Consider the following 14533-nt stretch of genomic DNA (forward strand, 5'->3'; position numbering starts at 1 on the left):
AGATGGAGCGACAGACAGGGATTTTACTACAGCCAAAACAGCACTCGCAGTCAGTAGTACTTGGGTATTAAAATTCCATGAACTTATCACTCTACCAGACTGCCTGGTGTGGTGTTATATTGCAGAAAAGATACCATCATACATAGCATCATTGAATTGTTTGAGTTGGAAGAGATCCTTAAAGGTCATCCAGCCCAACTCCCCTGCACTGAACAGAGACACCCACAGCTCCATTAGGTGTTCAGAGCTCCGTCCAACCTGACCTTGAGTACCTCCAGGGATGGGATGTCCACTGCCACTCAGGGTAACCTGTATCAGTTCCTCATCACCCTTAATGTAAAAGCTTCTTCCTTATGTCCAATCTAAATTTTCACTTTTAGTTTGAAACCATTTCCCCTTTTTCTATCACAGCAGACCCCGATAGTCTGTCCCCTCCTTTCTTTAGATACTAAATGGCTCAATTTTTCAATTCTCTTTGAGTGACTTAGCTCGATATGATTTAAGTCCTTTCAGTACTTTTGGCACTGCAAGACCTTTGCTAAAGACAAATCCAGCTGGAACAGTGTCAGAGTACATGTGTAAGACTGTGTATATACATGTATATGTACATATACAATCAGCATTGCATATTGTATCAAAATTATTGGTAAATACTTTCAGAAAAGTTTGCTACAGGTATAATTGGAAAATATTATAGTAAATAGATTTGTTATTGAGTATGTATATATAAGCTAGCACATATTTATATGTTTCACCTTTCTATTTATATACATAAAAGAAAATTTCTATTAATATTTATTTTCTGCATAATGCAGAAAATAATCTTTCACACAGCCACAATTTGCTACAGAAGAACTCTGAAGTGAACTCAGTAATGAGTTTCAGTCTATTCACATTTTCCTCAGAATTAACTTGTCATTACCTTATTTTTTCCACAAGCAGCACAGAGCTGACTCACCTAATTGGAAAAAATCCAACAAAAAGGAATATTGAATGTTTCTGAAAATTAATGGCTGTATGTCTTATCCCCTTTATTTCCAGATGGCAATGTTTTCTTGTGAGTCCTAAGGGAAAATTCTCAATGAATGCATGAATATTTTCTCATTTGATAAAACCATTGCATTCTCCTCTTTGATGAACTGTTCTTCCTCTGGTTGTTTCTGATGGGTATCTGCTTCAATTCCAAGGCAACAACAGCAAGATTGTGCCGTATGAATTAGAAGAATATTTTTCGTGCTGGAAATCGTGACAGATTGTCTTTCATTTTAAAATATTTTTTAATAATTTGAAAAATCATACACTTGGCTTAATTTCTACTGAGAGGTCACAGGTTGGAGATGGCATTGTAAATCAGTTCGATAAATACTTCCAGGTTAAAACTGCCACTTCTGTGAGATAGTAACTAATCTTTGGCTTCTCATCTTACATTGTGCAGTTATGAGAGGAGTTAACTGTTTACTAAAGACCTGTGAAATAAATGCAGAGAACCTCTGAGCATCTCAGGAAAAGGCTGTGCACCAGAGGGCAGTGAGCATGGAACAGGCTGATCAGGTCAGTGGGCAGAGCCCTGAGTGCCGGACTTCAAGGAGCGTTTGGACACCGCTTTCAGACACAGGGTTTGGGTTTGGGCGGTCCTGTGCGGAGCCAGGGGTTGGACTCTGTGTGGGTTCCTCCCAACTCATGGACATTCTGTGATTCTATGATATTTATTTAATCAGTTATTTAAAAAAGGCTACTTATACTGACTGCATTGGAACACAGATAAAATGCTGAGAACTAAATACAGGCATTTTTTTCCTTTCTCTTGAAGAAAAGAAAGTGCAGCTTCTCTGTCTTTGCTGTGAGGTGTCAGCACACCTGGAATCCCTCAGGTGAGTGTTTGGTGCCTGACCTGGCACTGCAGATGTTCAGAAATTTCCCACTGGAAGTCTTTATTGGCTTGCCAGAAATAGGGAGCAATTCTGAAACTTTTTTTTCATGTACCTGTTGATGTTCACATCATTCTTTAAAAAGGATTATTGAATCTTTAGAGAATGAATTATGGTGTTGTCACTAAAGGATTCATTAATTCTGGAAAACATCCACCATCTATGGAGTTCAGCAAATGAACTGAAAAAAGAAAAAAAAAAAAGATGTTACAGCAAAAATAAAGATGATACTATTAATGCAATTCCCAGAAGATAGATAACATGAATAATGACTCTTAGGGACTGGCAGTAGATTTTTCTTTCAGAACAATGCTGAAAGATTAGCTCAGTGAATAGCAAGAGCAAGGAATGGTATAAAAATATATACAAACTCAAGTTTGAGACCTTAATTCTGCGATTATTTCTGCAGAAGCCTGATGTATGAAGATGCTGACAGACTTAGGGAATTTGGGCACAGGCCACCAGGATGGCCAGTGCTGGAGCATTTACCCTGTGAGGAGATGAGGGAGCTGAGCTGATTCAGCCAGGATGAGGGACATCATCAGGGGATCTACCAGCATTCTGCCCCTGCCTGTGAGGCATGCATTGAGGAGCTGCAGCAGTGCACAGCAGGAGAGTAACAGACAGGAGCCATAAATTAAAGAAATGTCCAGCTGTAAGGAAAGAAATATCACTGAGGATGGTCAGACATGGGATCAGGCTCAGAGAGCCTGTGCAGTCTTCATCCAAGGGGGGTTCAAAGCCCTGAGCAGCTGTCCTAACATCCCACTCAGCTCAGCCAGCTCAAAGCAGGAGGTTAGTCCTGAGGTAACAGAGTTCCATCCCAGTGTGAACAATTCTGTGATCCTAACACTTTCTGTGTATCAGCTCACTGGAATTCTAGTGGAAATTACCACTGTAAAGATGTTTTATTATCACCCCTTTAAATATGCCTATCTGTACACTGAAACTTTCCAGTTCACATGCATATATACAGATGATAAAAATCTGGAGACAAGAATAAAACCACCTGGGCAAAAAAGCAAGGTGTTATTTACTGTGCAAGACTAAATCCTATCACTGCCTTTCCCTTAGCATAAGGATAGTTTTGTACATGAAGAAGTGCAACACCCTGGAAGAGGAATAATGACTACGAGCAACAATTCCTGACTCCTGCAAATGGCATGACAGTCTGACACACGTCTGTCTGATCTCTGCTGTCAAAGCATTCCCATTCATACTCATCTATTCCAAAGATCACATTACTCCTTCACTGTGAGCATCTCCATTCGTTCAGGCACTCGTCCAGAATTATGCTGAGAACATATTGCAGAAGCCCTGCATTTCAGAGCTAAAAAAACATGTGCTAATCCAGACAGACACTTCCAAGCAGAGAACACATGCATGAAGGTTAAACTGCTCCATACACGGCAGAAAATCCATGTAGTCCTAATCCTTTTGCAACCGTATGGACAGGGTGAAAAGATTCAGGCCATCAGAAAAATGGTGCTTCCCCTCTTGCTCACAGCAAGAGCGTATTGCTCTCCATAGGCAGTTCAGGCTGTGAGGAAAAATGCTTATTTATTTTAGCACAAAATGGTTATGAATGTTATTAAAATAGCTCAGTAATGAGCTTGAACTGACTGCGTACATTACATTTTCACATTCGTTATGAAAATTAATGTCAGCTCAAATATATGCATATATTTTAAATACAGAACTTTTCCAAGTGAAAAGTACATTGAAAAGAAAGTTAAAGATAAAATATTCTCCTATGTACCCACAGAAAAAAAGTCCTATCTGAATTGCTGACTCGAATTACTGAGACAAAGAACTGCAGACCCCAGCACAACTTAATCATTAATTTGATCTACTTTTGCCTCTGAACTGGAAGGGCACATCCCCAGTATTTTTCAACTCAATATGGAGATGCAGTGCATTGCTGAAGGTAGAGGGATTGAGCAGAAAGAAGGACACCCCTCCACAGAGTCATGTAAGATTAACTGCATTATTGCCAGATGAATTTATTCTTATCAAATTGATTTATACAGATTTTAGAAGTGCTCAAAAAAACATAAAAAATGATGGTATACTTGGGATCCTGTAGTAGCTGCTTTCCTCATCCTTCTAGTTTTGGGCAGAGAAAAAAAAAAAAACCTTTCCAGAGAGCAAGATGAAATGTTTTTATACAGATGGTTTTCAAACTAACAGAGCAAAAACTGAAACCTAAATGGAAAAAGAACGGTAGAGATTCCACTTCTGAGATGAACCACCTTCCCGTGATTGAGCAATTGAACACGTCTAACTTGTACTTTCTCCGCATGGGTCTGTTTTCTTTTTTAATGCCGTTAAACCTCGGTGTCAAAATGCATATTAAGAAAGTGGCTGCTATTCAGAAAGAGATAATAAAAATGAGGCAGATTAATGAACTGTACGGGCAGCCTCACTCCAGAAATAATGAAGCTCATAAACTGAGTTTTGCCACTTACATCCACATCCTAAATCAACCAAGGACTTAAATGTACCCAGCTCTGACCAGAAGCAATTTACCAGGCAGCAAAAGTACCAGTCAGAACTTAATAAAAGTTTTTTATACATTCAATATATTACATTAGTCCACGTATAAATACAATTAACAAAATTTCTAAGGATGACTCTTTGCATCTTCCTTCAGAAACACTGAATATCTAGGGAGCAGAGCAATGGATTTATGGCTTTCCATAAGTTCATAGAAGTCCCAGACGAGATCCCTGTAACTTATGTGTTCAAAGGATCATGTTCAGCCAATACGTGGAAGGGGATGTTGTGCATGGTGGAAATATACAGTAGGTAGCAAAGCTGTGGTTACAGGTTGTAAATAATCTCGTAGAGCCTGTCAAAAGCAATTGCTTCTGGATTGCTAGAGCTTCCCAGCCTGCCTACTTTCTGCATAAAACCAATAGCTGAGCATCTGGCCCAACATTACGGCTAAAAAAAAAAAAGAGTATCTTCTGCATCAATAGGTTTCCACTAGTATCCTTGGCCACTGATTTCTGCTATCATGTTAGAGCATAATTTCAGTTATTGGCATTGAAAAAAAAATTAAGGAGATAAGGAGGTAGTATTTGAAGTAATCATTTGGGAAGACAAACTGAACAAAAAATTCTGTAGCTTTCACAACATTCAGTTATTAGAAGTAAATTATGCCATTCTGGAACTGACTTTTTAACATACATACAATAAAAACACTGTGTTCAGTATTTAAAATGTAAGTGAATATATATGTTCAGTGACCGATTTTGATTTGCTGTATAATCAGCGACTCTCACTCAGCTGAGAAACCATTTTGATGAATACCTAACTGCATTCTAAAAAAGCTCATACTTGGGCAAAAATAGAAACATTCTTGCAGTATAATTCACAGAAAAAATTGAAAGGTTGAGGTAGATGAAGGAATGCACTGTAAAACTTGTCAAAAAAACCCAACTCAGACAACCAGTGAGATGTTAAAATGAGAGATTTACTTTTTGCCTTTCCATTCTAGTAATCTCGATGAAAGAAATCATCTTCCTGTTTTAAACACATTGGTCTACACTTAATGAGAATTAATATAATGGAATGAGAATTATATTCACAGTCTCAAGATAAACATTTTATCTTTGCATCACCAAGCACAATTTTTTCACATTCTTATAGTCCTAAATAGTCTATTTATGTTCTGCACAAATAATCTTTCCAAAATATCATCTCATTTGTTACAAAATGAATTATTATTCAAGACTGACTGCTGTAGCAGCTGAGGCTTAATTTGTAGAACTTATTATTTCAGGATTTTGTGCTGTTGGAGATGTCTTTTATTTCCAATCAAACTACACTACTAGGAACTATTAAGTTCTGAACTTCTGAAATGTTTAAAATCATGAGGACCACAACGACCCACTGAGCCAATGGAATATTTCTTTCCCGTTGCCTTTCAGTGCAAACTCTTAAACCAACAGCTGAGCTGCTGGACTGGCTGTAGCCTCCTCTGGTGGCCTCTTCTTCACATGGTTCTCAGATGTCAGATGATACCAGCCATAGATTGGGTCATTTCTCACTCAGGAGCTGGTGCCTCAGGTTCCTACATGTTTATTAGCCGCATCATCTGTGTGAGCTACATAGTATTTCATGGCTGAACTCAGCATTAAGGCGCGTGAAGGAAAATTCATGCCAGTGTTGAATTTGACTCAATTTCTATATGCCTCCATTTATAAATTGCAAAAATAGCAACAGTGGCATCTATCCCCTAAGTAAATGGAAATGCTTTAAATAAAACCTATTTAAAACCTTTAAATAGGTTTTCAATTCCAATCTGGATGTATAGGCAAATGCATGAAAAAGATGTAATAAAATCCTACCAATTTTGTTTTAATTATATAATTTTTAATTCTATAATGTTTAGATGTAATTCCCCAGGCTCCAGACAATTTACCAAGTGGTAAAGGAGAGAATGAGAGCAACCTTCCTCTGGGAAAGGTTTACCCAATTCTAGTGACATTATCACAAGCGTTAATGACGAGTGCTCACCCAGGCTTTGCTCTTTAAAACTCTCTTGAGTCATCCATCTTTTAATTGAACTCAAAAGTAAAAAGGAATAACAATACTTTTTAAAGCATAAGTTTACCCTTGAAAATTATTTCCAATTTGTACCAATATATTAAAAACCCAGTTCTGATTTCCAGTGCAGTGCAAGAGAAGAGAACAAATTCCTGCAACGTTTCTTAATTGAGTAAATTCATCCTTTATTGGAGAGCCAGTAACACTTTTTGCATCTTATGAAACCTGTGGTATCTTCATTTCTGGATTATATGAAAGATCTCACCATTTCTCAAGAAGATTGTGTTTCTAACCTCTTTCTACAAGCTGAACCAAACATTTTTTCCATGTATCAGAAGCAAAATGCTTCCCCTGAGATAAGATCAGCTTTCCATGAGAAGTTTCCAGTCATACATGAGCTAGTAGAGGATGATTTATGAACCACTGCAAAAGTTATTAAAAATTAATTCTGTTTAGACTAGTTTCATTTATTTTCTGCATGCAGGTTTGATTGTGCTCTTAGTAAAATGGCCACTTTTGCTATTCTCCCACTTGATGAATGGAGATAATCTGGGACAATTTTCACATCCAGTTGTATCATCAACTTTGTGTATGTTCCATCCTGGAAGCATTCAAGACCAGATTGGTGCAGGCCATGGGCAGCCTGATCTGGTGGATGGCAGCCCTGCCCATGGCAGGTGGTTGGAACTAGATGATCATTAAGGACCCCTTCAACCTAAGCCATTCTATGACTCTATGCACATCCATCTCAGTTGCAGTCATCAGTCACATCTTGGCCAAGCCCAGCCTGCAGCTCAGCTAGGTGCTGGCAGACAAATGAGCAGTCCCCAAGCTATGACATCCTCCAGGCATGGAGGGTGCTTTCGGTGGTTGCTGGGCAATGGAGGTGGTGTCCAAGCTGCTCCTTGTCCACACTGCAGTATGACCACTGAGTACATAGACTCAGTCTTGGCAACTCTCATAAACACATAAACAATATTTAACCACCAGGCTGCAGTAGATCCCAAAGTCCATCTGAGAAACCTCCATCAAGTACACGGTGCCCTGACACTATTTGAGACCAAAGCTATTTAAATACAAGGAAGAAATCACTTCGCTCCTGTCCAAAATGATGAGCCTTCAGTTGGAAAATTACCCTGCTGATGGTGTGGCAGAGGCATCTCACCTCCTTCCCTGGCATACGATGGCTGACCACATGCAAGCTGCTGGCAGAATGCAGATTGGCTGTGCATCAAGCAGGTGCATGATGTGAAGAGAATGGAAAAACAAGTGATGCTGCCTACAAAAATAGCCACAGCTTTAGTATGTCTAGTGCAGACTCAGAATTGAGCTGCACATTGTGCAGCAATGATTTTAAGGTCGTGGCAACAGGTTTATGAGTGTGTGCTTCACAGACATGCTCTGGGCAATAGGTCATAGCAGTTCTGTGAACAAAGGAACCAGTAAAAAAAAAAAAACGACAGAGAAACAGCCTATAGTACATCACAGAATTATAGAATTACAGAATAATTTAGGTTGAAAAAGGTCCGTAAGATCATCAATTCCAGCCGTAATTCTGTAAAGCAAACATAGCATAAGGGTTCTGTGTTAATTTCCTTCAGATTATAATGAAACGTAAAGATAAGGCTCAGTTTCATGGGAACTGTGGCTGGCTGGACCTTTACCAGCTGCCTGATGTGTTTACTTAAGAGTAATGTGGTCTACGTTCACTTCTCAGATACTCTTTTCCCATTAGTGCTTTACACGCATACCAGAGGAGCACTGTGCTGCATCACCAAGAAAGGATATGGAGACTGTCAGAAAAAAAAAAGAAAAAGAAAAAAAAAAAAAAGTGCAACAAACATATTGAAGGTCATTCTTTGCCCATGTTGACCTCAAATGCCAAGCCAAAGCAGATTAAATTATGAGGCGTAGAACCACAGAATCACAGAGTGGTTGAGTTGGAAAGAAGCTCAAAGTCCACCCAGCTCCAACCCCAATCCTTGCTGTGGGCTGGTTGCCCCCCAAGAGATCAGGATGCCCAGGGACCATCCAACCCAGCCTTGAGCACCTCCAGACAAGGGGCTCCCACAACTTCTGTCCACAGTTATTTGTGGAAAATGTACAAGATGTGCAAGGCCACTTGCAAGAGCATTAATTCTGTGCCATCTTCCTGCAGGATGTCACAGGTTATCACTGCCAGTATAACACAAGAATTACTTCTTCTGCTTTTGTTTCAATACCAAGTAAATCTGGTTTACGCAGGGCAAATGGAAATGGCCACCAATCTCTTCACTACAGAAGTCAGGGCTGGGTGTACTCAATGAGATGTAAAACAGGCGTTCTCTCTGTCACAGGGTCAGACTACAAGACTAAATAGCCCGATCTAGTGCTCAGCCCACACATTCACAGAGTACTTGACTCTAACTTTGAGGGCCAGAGGAGGTTGGGTACAGCTGTATCCTGGGCTGAGGGAGTTGGGGATACAGGGGAAGCAGGTCAAGTAGGTCAAGTGATAGCATCAAGAGAAATTCTCTCTTGGCTCATCTCCCATTCTTCTGTGTTCAGAATTGCAGCATGCTCAACTGGATCTTTCCAGCCCAGAGCAACAAATCTAATTTATAATGTTCTTAATTGACTTGCCTTTTCTTCTCCCCTAGCTGACAGATGGGCCTGTACCGTATCTGAAATGCTTTGAGCTGTGCTTGCAAGAATGATAATAAATCCAAGACAACGTTTCAAAGTCCTGATCTTGGCAAAGAAAGCTTAATAATCAGCATTTACTCTTTATTTATACTTTCAGCTCTGACTGGTGCTCAGAAATAATTTGTTTGATTGTTGTTTGATTTTTTTATATGGAGTTCTGAATTTTTTCTTTTAATTGCCATGAAGAACAGTTTTTGTGAACAAGCTAAGCTTTCTGCTAAGAATGTAGGAAAGTGAACAATGCTTGGGACAACACATGACAAAACACATGACAAAACAGGGTTTTCCAACAGATAGGAATAGAAGAAGATGACTTCTATCACGTTACCCTTGTAGAAGGATAAGATGGATGGGATTGACTTCAAGCAGTTTTCATATGAAGAGTTTTGAAAAGATTCTACCAGTCCTGATGTGGAGCAGTCAGGCTTAATAGTCCTTTCAGATAGTAAATATCATTACATTCTAATTACTACTGAGTTATGTAATAATTATATATTTGAGGTAAATTCAGTATTGCATAATCATGTCCTTCTCAAACGTCATTCTGTAGAAGTTACAAATCAGTTTCTCTTCACAATCCTTAAATCTAAAGGCTGCACAAAGAAAAACAATGCAGAAATCCACGAAAAGTTTGGCTTCTTTTTGCAGAAGAGGACTCAAGAAACTTGCTATTTCCACCAGAGTGACTTAGATTTTGGCATTACTTGCTCTTCTGCCAAGAGGTCTGATGAGTTGACTGGCACAGCAGATAGCAGAGAGTGGTATGGTGGGCCCCAGAGAAGGCTGAGAGGAATGAGTTCAGGCAGTGTGTGTGGATAAATAATGTAATTCAGATACAATTTTTGTTTGGGACAAAAACAGACCACACACATACACAAAGTATAAACCAACAGGCTGGATGCACTTCGGCCTTCTCACCAAGCAGCTGGCTGCTGCAGTGTGTAAGATGTGACTAGCCAGACATAGCTCTGGGCACACTCCCAAGGAAGAGTAGGGTGCCATATCCCCATGGAGAGTGACATGGCACTGTCTCCTCCATGGAGATCTCCTGACGAGGGAGTCAGTCCCACAGGGACCTAAAGAAGGCATGAGATGATCAGCTTGCCTTTAGAGCTATTGGCATTTAACAAGCTCTGCATTATTGAATTCTGTATCCAGAGCTTACTTAATGCATTCTGTTAATTATACAAATGCCAAGGCTTTTGTATAGCTCCAGTCTGTATGTGGCAATCGCAAGTGCCTGTATGGATCAGACAAGACAGAGTTCAATCTGCATCACTGGAGATGGAAGAATCAAATCCAAAGTTCACAGCCAGATCTGCTATTAAGAAATGTCAGAGCATTTCATATGTGAGCAGGATTTCTTTTTAACCATCTATCACCTCTAGGATGAAATTGTGCACCTTCCTTATTTGCATTGCTCATACATTATTTGCAGGCACCCATTAATCTCTTGGCATGAGATTTCTCGCTAACTCAAGTAAACATCAACAGAAATTTTCCTCTTCATTCACAAAGGCAGCAGTCAAATTCTGCCTCTGTTTTTCAGTGCTTGAGCCCTTTTCATTCAAGTTTGTACTGTCTGAACTTCCATGAAAAGACAGACAGAATACAGCAAAAATAAAATAATAAAATAAAATAAAATGCTGAAGAAGACATAAGTGAAAGAGGTTCTGTATATGCTGATCCTAGTGCTGTAGTTTCACTCCTAAAGTATGGTTTGCAGAATTTACTTGGCATTTTGCCTTAGGCTTATCTCAGATTGCATTTTTCTTGTGCTAATAAATGTTCTTTCTTCCTAGTGGAGTAGTTAAGTGTTTTCCACTCTGCTACAGGACAGTAAACATTGACTTAAAACCACCTCTCCCTGCTAGTTAGTCATTTACAACATGATTGCACCAGTGTTATTGTACTAAAAGAGAGTTGAATTCCATGTAGTGAGATGTGAGCAATACTGTCCAAGTCTAACTCTAAAGGGACCCCCAGGTCCCTTTCCTCTTCACAGTCATCCAGCCACTCAGCCCCAAGCCTATAACGCTGCATGGGGTTGTTGCGGCCAAAGTGCAGGACCCGACACTTGGTCTTGTTGAACCTCATCCCATTCACCTCAGCCCAGTGATCCAGCTTATCTAAATCCCTCTGAAGGGCCTCCCTACCCTCAGGCAGACTGACACTATCTCCCAGCTTGGTGTCATCTGCAAACTTACTGAGGGTGCACTCAATCCCTTCATCTAGGTCATCAATAAAGGCATTAAACAGGATGGGACCCAGTACCAATCCCTGGGGGACACCACCTGTAACAGGTGGCCAACTGGACTTAAATCCATTAACCACTACCCACTGGACACGGCCCTCTAGCCAGTTCTTTACTGAGAGAAGAATATACCTGTCCAGGACACAGGCAGCCAGTTTCCCCAGGAGAATACTGTGAGAGACCGTGTCAAAGGCTTTGCTGAAGTCTAGGTAGGCTACATCAACAGCCTTTCCCTCGTCTACCAGTCTGGTCATCCAGTCATAGAAGGAGATGAAGTTGGTCAAGCACGACCTGCCTTTCATCAACCCGTGCTGGCTGGGCCTGATCCCCTGGATGCCACGCACATGCTGTGTGAAGTTTCTGCTCCTTTTTTGCTCCGTTATTTCAAAATTCAGAGTGATATTGAATATTTATGTTTCAATGCACGTTGGTATGACATGAAGAGCACACTGGCTACTATCTACTTCTTATCAATTTATTCACAGCTCCCACAAGAATGATAGATTTGAATGCTAACTAGAGCTCTTATTATGAATAGTTTCAGTCATGCTGGTTGTCAATTCATTTCCAGTGTTATGAGCACTGATTTAATTAAATAAACACCAGGATGCAAAAATTGTATTTATGACTATGCAGCAAGCACAAATCTAAAGTAACTTTTTGAAATAAAACACAAGGAGAAGGTAAGTACGTAACACAGAAAAAAAAAAAATGTGACTCCATCCTGTCTTTATGATAAAACCATGAGGAAAATAGACTTTAAGCTACTAACTAGACTGTCATGTTGATATAGACAAAGTGAGACAAATGTCATAACATCTTTTGTAAAGCACTTTACGTTAATTGACAAACAAGATGTTCCATTTCTCCACTATATTCAGAAGCTTATTGTTAAAAGAATTAATTGCAAATGACAAAATCTATTACTAAATATTCCTTGAAGACTTTTTTTTCTGGCTTAATATTCTGTTTCCCTCCCAGGAGCATTTAAGGTCTACAAAGCCCTTGGCAGCACAGCAATCTTTTTGTCACCCTTCCCATTTGGATGTGATTATTTAGGATGCTGTAATTAGAAGCTTTGCACACAAACAGCAAAAATATATGATTGAAAATTTAAATTGTGAGATTTCAGTGGAAGGAGTATTTGCTGAAAATATGCTGTGCTTAACTCAGCCATGAAAAAAATCAAAATGGACTTTTTCTCCCTTTTGTCTGGAACATGAGGGAAGAGTTGTCATGATTGTATGTTCAAAAGGTCCAAAAGAAATGTACAAATGAGAAAGAAAAACAAAGAAAACCCAACTATATAAATGGCTCAGGACCCAGACTTAAAAATTATTTTTGCTTCATAGAAGAATAGGCTGCAGCAAAAAATTAATGGGTAGCCTGGAAACAAGTGCAGCTACCACTTCTAATCTGCTGATTACATTGAAATACTCTATGCCATGCACAACATGCCCGAAGGAGCTGCCTCTCTCTCCTCCTGCTTTACTTGTTATGTTCACTGGTGCCAATGTACACAAAGTGCAATTCTTTGGAGAAGATTCTGAGGCTCGTTTGTTTGTCTTGCTGTGCATCTGTGTAATACCTTGCATAACAGGTATAGCCCGGCACAGTGCCTGGGTTCTGCACTACAAATGGCAAATAGCTTTCCAAAGAAGCACGCATAATTTTTCTCCCATCTTTCAAAATGTGCACTGAATGTATGATTTCTTGCAGATTCACAACCAGCATCCAGCAGGCAGTGAAAGAAAAGAGCATCTGGGAATCATTCAGTAAAGCTCAGATTCCTCTCCCTTCCCCTCCTTGGCCCTTAATAAATACCTCCAGGAACTTTCACCATCCGCAGAGAGCAGAGAAAAGCAAGGGGACGTGGCCTCTGCACAGATAAGAGAGGCAGCACAGGCAAACAGCAAGGTAAAGGTAAGTACACTTAAGTCCCTGCAGGTTATAACTTAAGCAAGAAACAACATTCCTGTGAACACCTTGTATCTTTATCGGCATACACAGACAGTCTTCTCCTATGTGGTATAAATAAAAGACCATTAGTTTTGCTTTCAATCCAGCTGAATCTTGGCTGAAGCTAAAAACATAGTGCTTTCAGCAGCAGCAACTGCTCCTTGAATTCAGACTGGGTCACACCAATTGTGTAATCCAGCATACATTTTGAAGTAGTTCAGTGCATATCCTAATTAGTAGCTGGAAATCCAGATATGGCTTACTTACCCTGATCTGTACTGATAATTAGGATGGGGAATTTGTCATTTAAAAACATTTATTCTGCTGTTAACAGAAATAATGAAGCTTAGCTGCATAGAAAAGAAACCTAATGGGGTCTTCCCTTTACTGATTGTTATGTCTGCATGATTGGCTAGATGTATTACTGAGTAACAGCTGAAACATGGAAATGCCTGGAAACAAACTGAGCTGAATGTCTATTGCATTAACTACCATAAATGTAAACAAACACTATTCCCCACACTTAGAATCCACAAGAACACATATGAGGAAGAGGATAGAGAGACAACTGAGTCAAGCAGAGAGCTGTCATTTCCAGTATGTATCTTTCCATGGTTTTTGTTTCTTTGCTGATTATCTACTTTCCAATTCTAAATCCACAGAAGTCAATAAAATGCTGCTATCAACTACAGCAGGCTTTCTGTCAACATCAAAACAAAAGAATAAATAATACAAATGTCAAGATTTCCTTTCTACCTATTCTGTAAAGCCTGCTTTAATGTCATTCTATGGAGAACAAGTCCTTTTCATTTTATTTAAAAAGGTAAATCAAAGAAATAATAAGCAGTTTGATCCTAGTATGAAAGAACATTTACAACACTTTTTTAAAAAATAAATAATGTCTTTCAGTTAATAATAGTCCTGTTTTCACAGTAAGGAACTAGAAATTCTCTGTGTGACCATTCCATATACCAGCAGTTTGCTTTTATTTCTGCAGGGACCATAAATTGGTGCCTTTCATCAACTACCATTTGTCTCCTCTTTTTATGAGACTGCAAGCAGGCAATTATCAGTTAAGTTCTATGATCGAGGCTCTTCATGAATTTGCAGTACAAACAAATCCTGACCAATTAATCTGATAACATATGTGATT

The 14533-nt window shown here is 39.4% G+C and overlaps 1 long non-coding RNA gene across 1 annotated transcript; it reads left to right on the forward strand.

Annotated features, from left to right (window-relative positions):
* Nucleotides 1–263: 263 nt before the first annotated feature.
* On the forward strand, nt 264–14228 carry LOC104909981. The gene is made up of 3 exons (XR_004158998.1): nt 264–1871; nt 13141–13344; nt 13908–14228. It is a non-coding gene; the product is annotated as an uncharacterized LOC104909981 (long non-coding RNA).
* Nucleotides 14229–14533: the final 305 nt, after the last annotated feature.

The sequence above is a fragment of the Meleagris gallopavo genome, chromosome 2 (assembly GCF_000146605.3).
Source record: "Meleagris gallopavo isolate NT-WF06-2002-E0010 breed Aviagen turkey brand Nicholas breeding stock chromosome 2, Turkey_5.1, whole genome shotgun sequence".
NCBI classification, from domain to species: domain Eukaryota; kingdom Metazoa; phylum Chordata; class Aves; order Galliformes; family Phasianidae; genus Meleagris; species Meleagris gallopavo.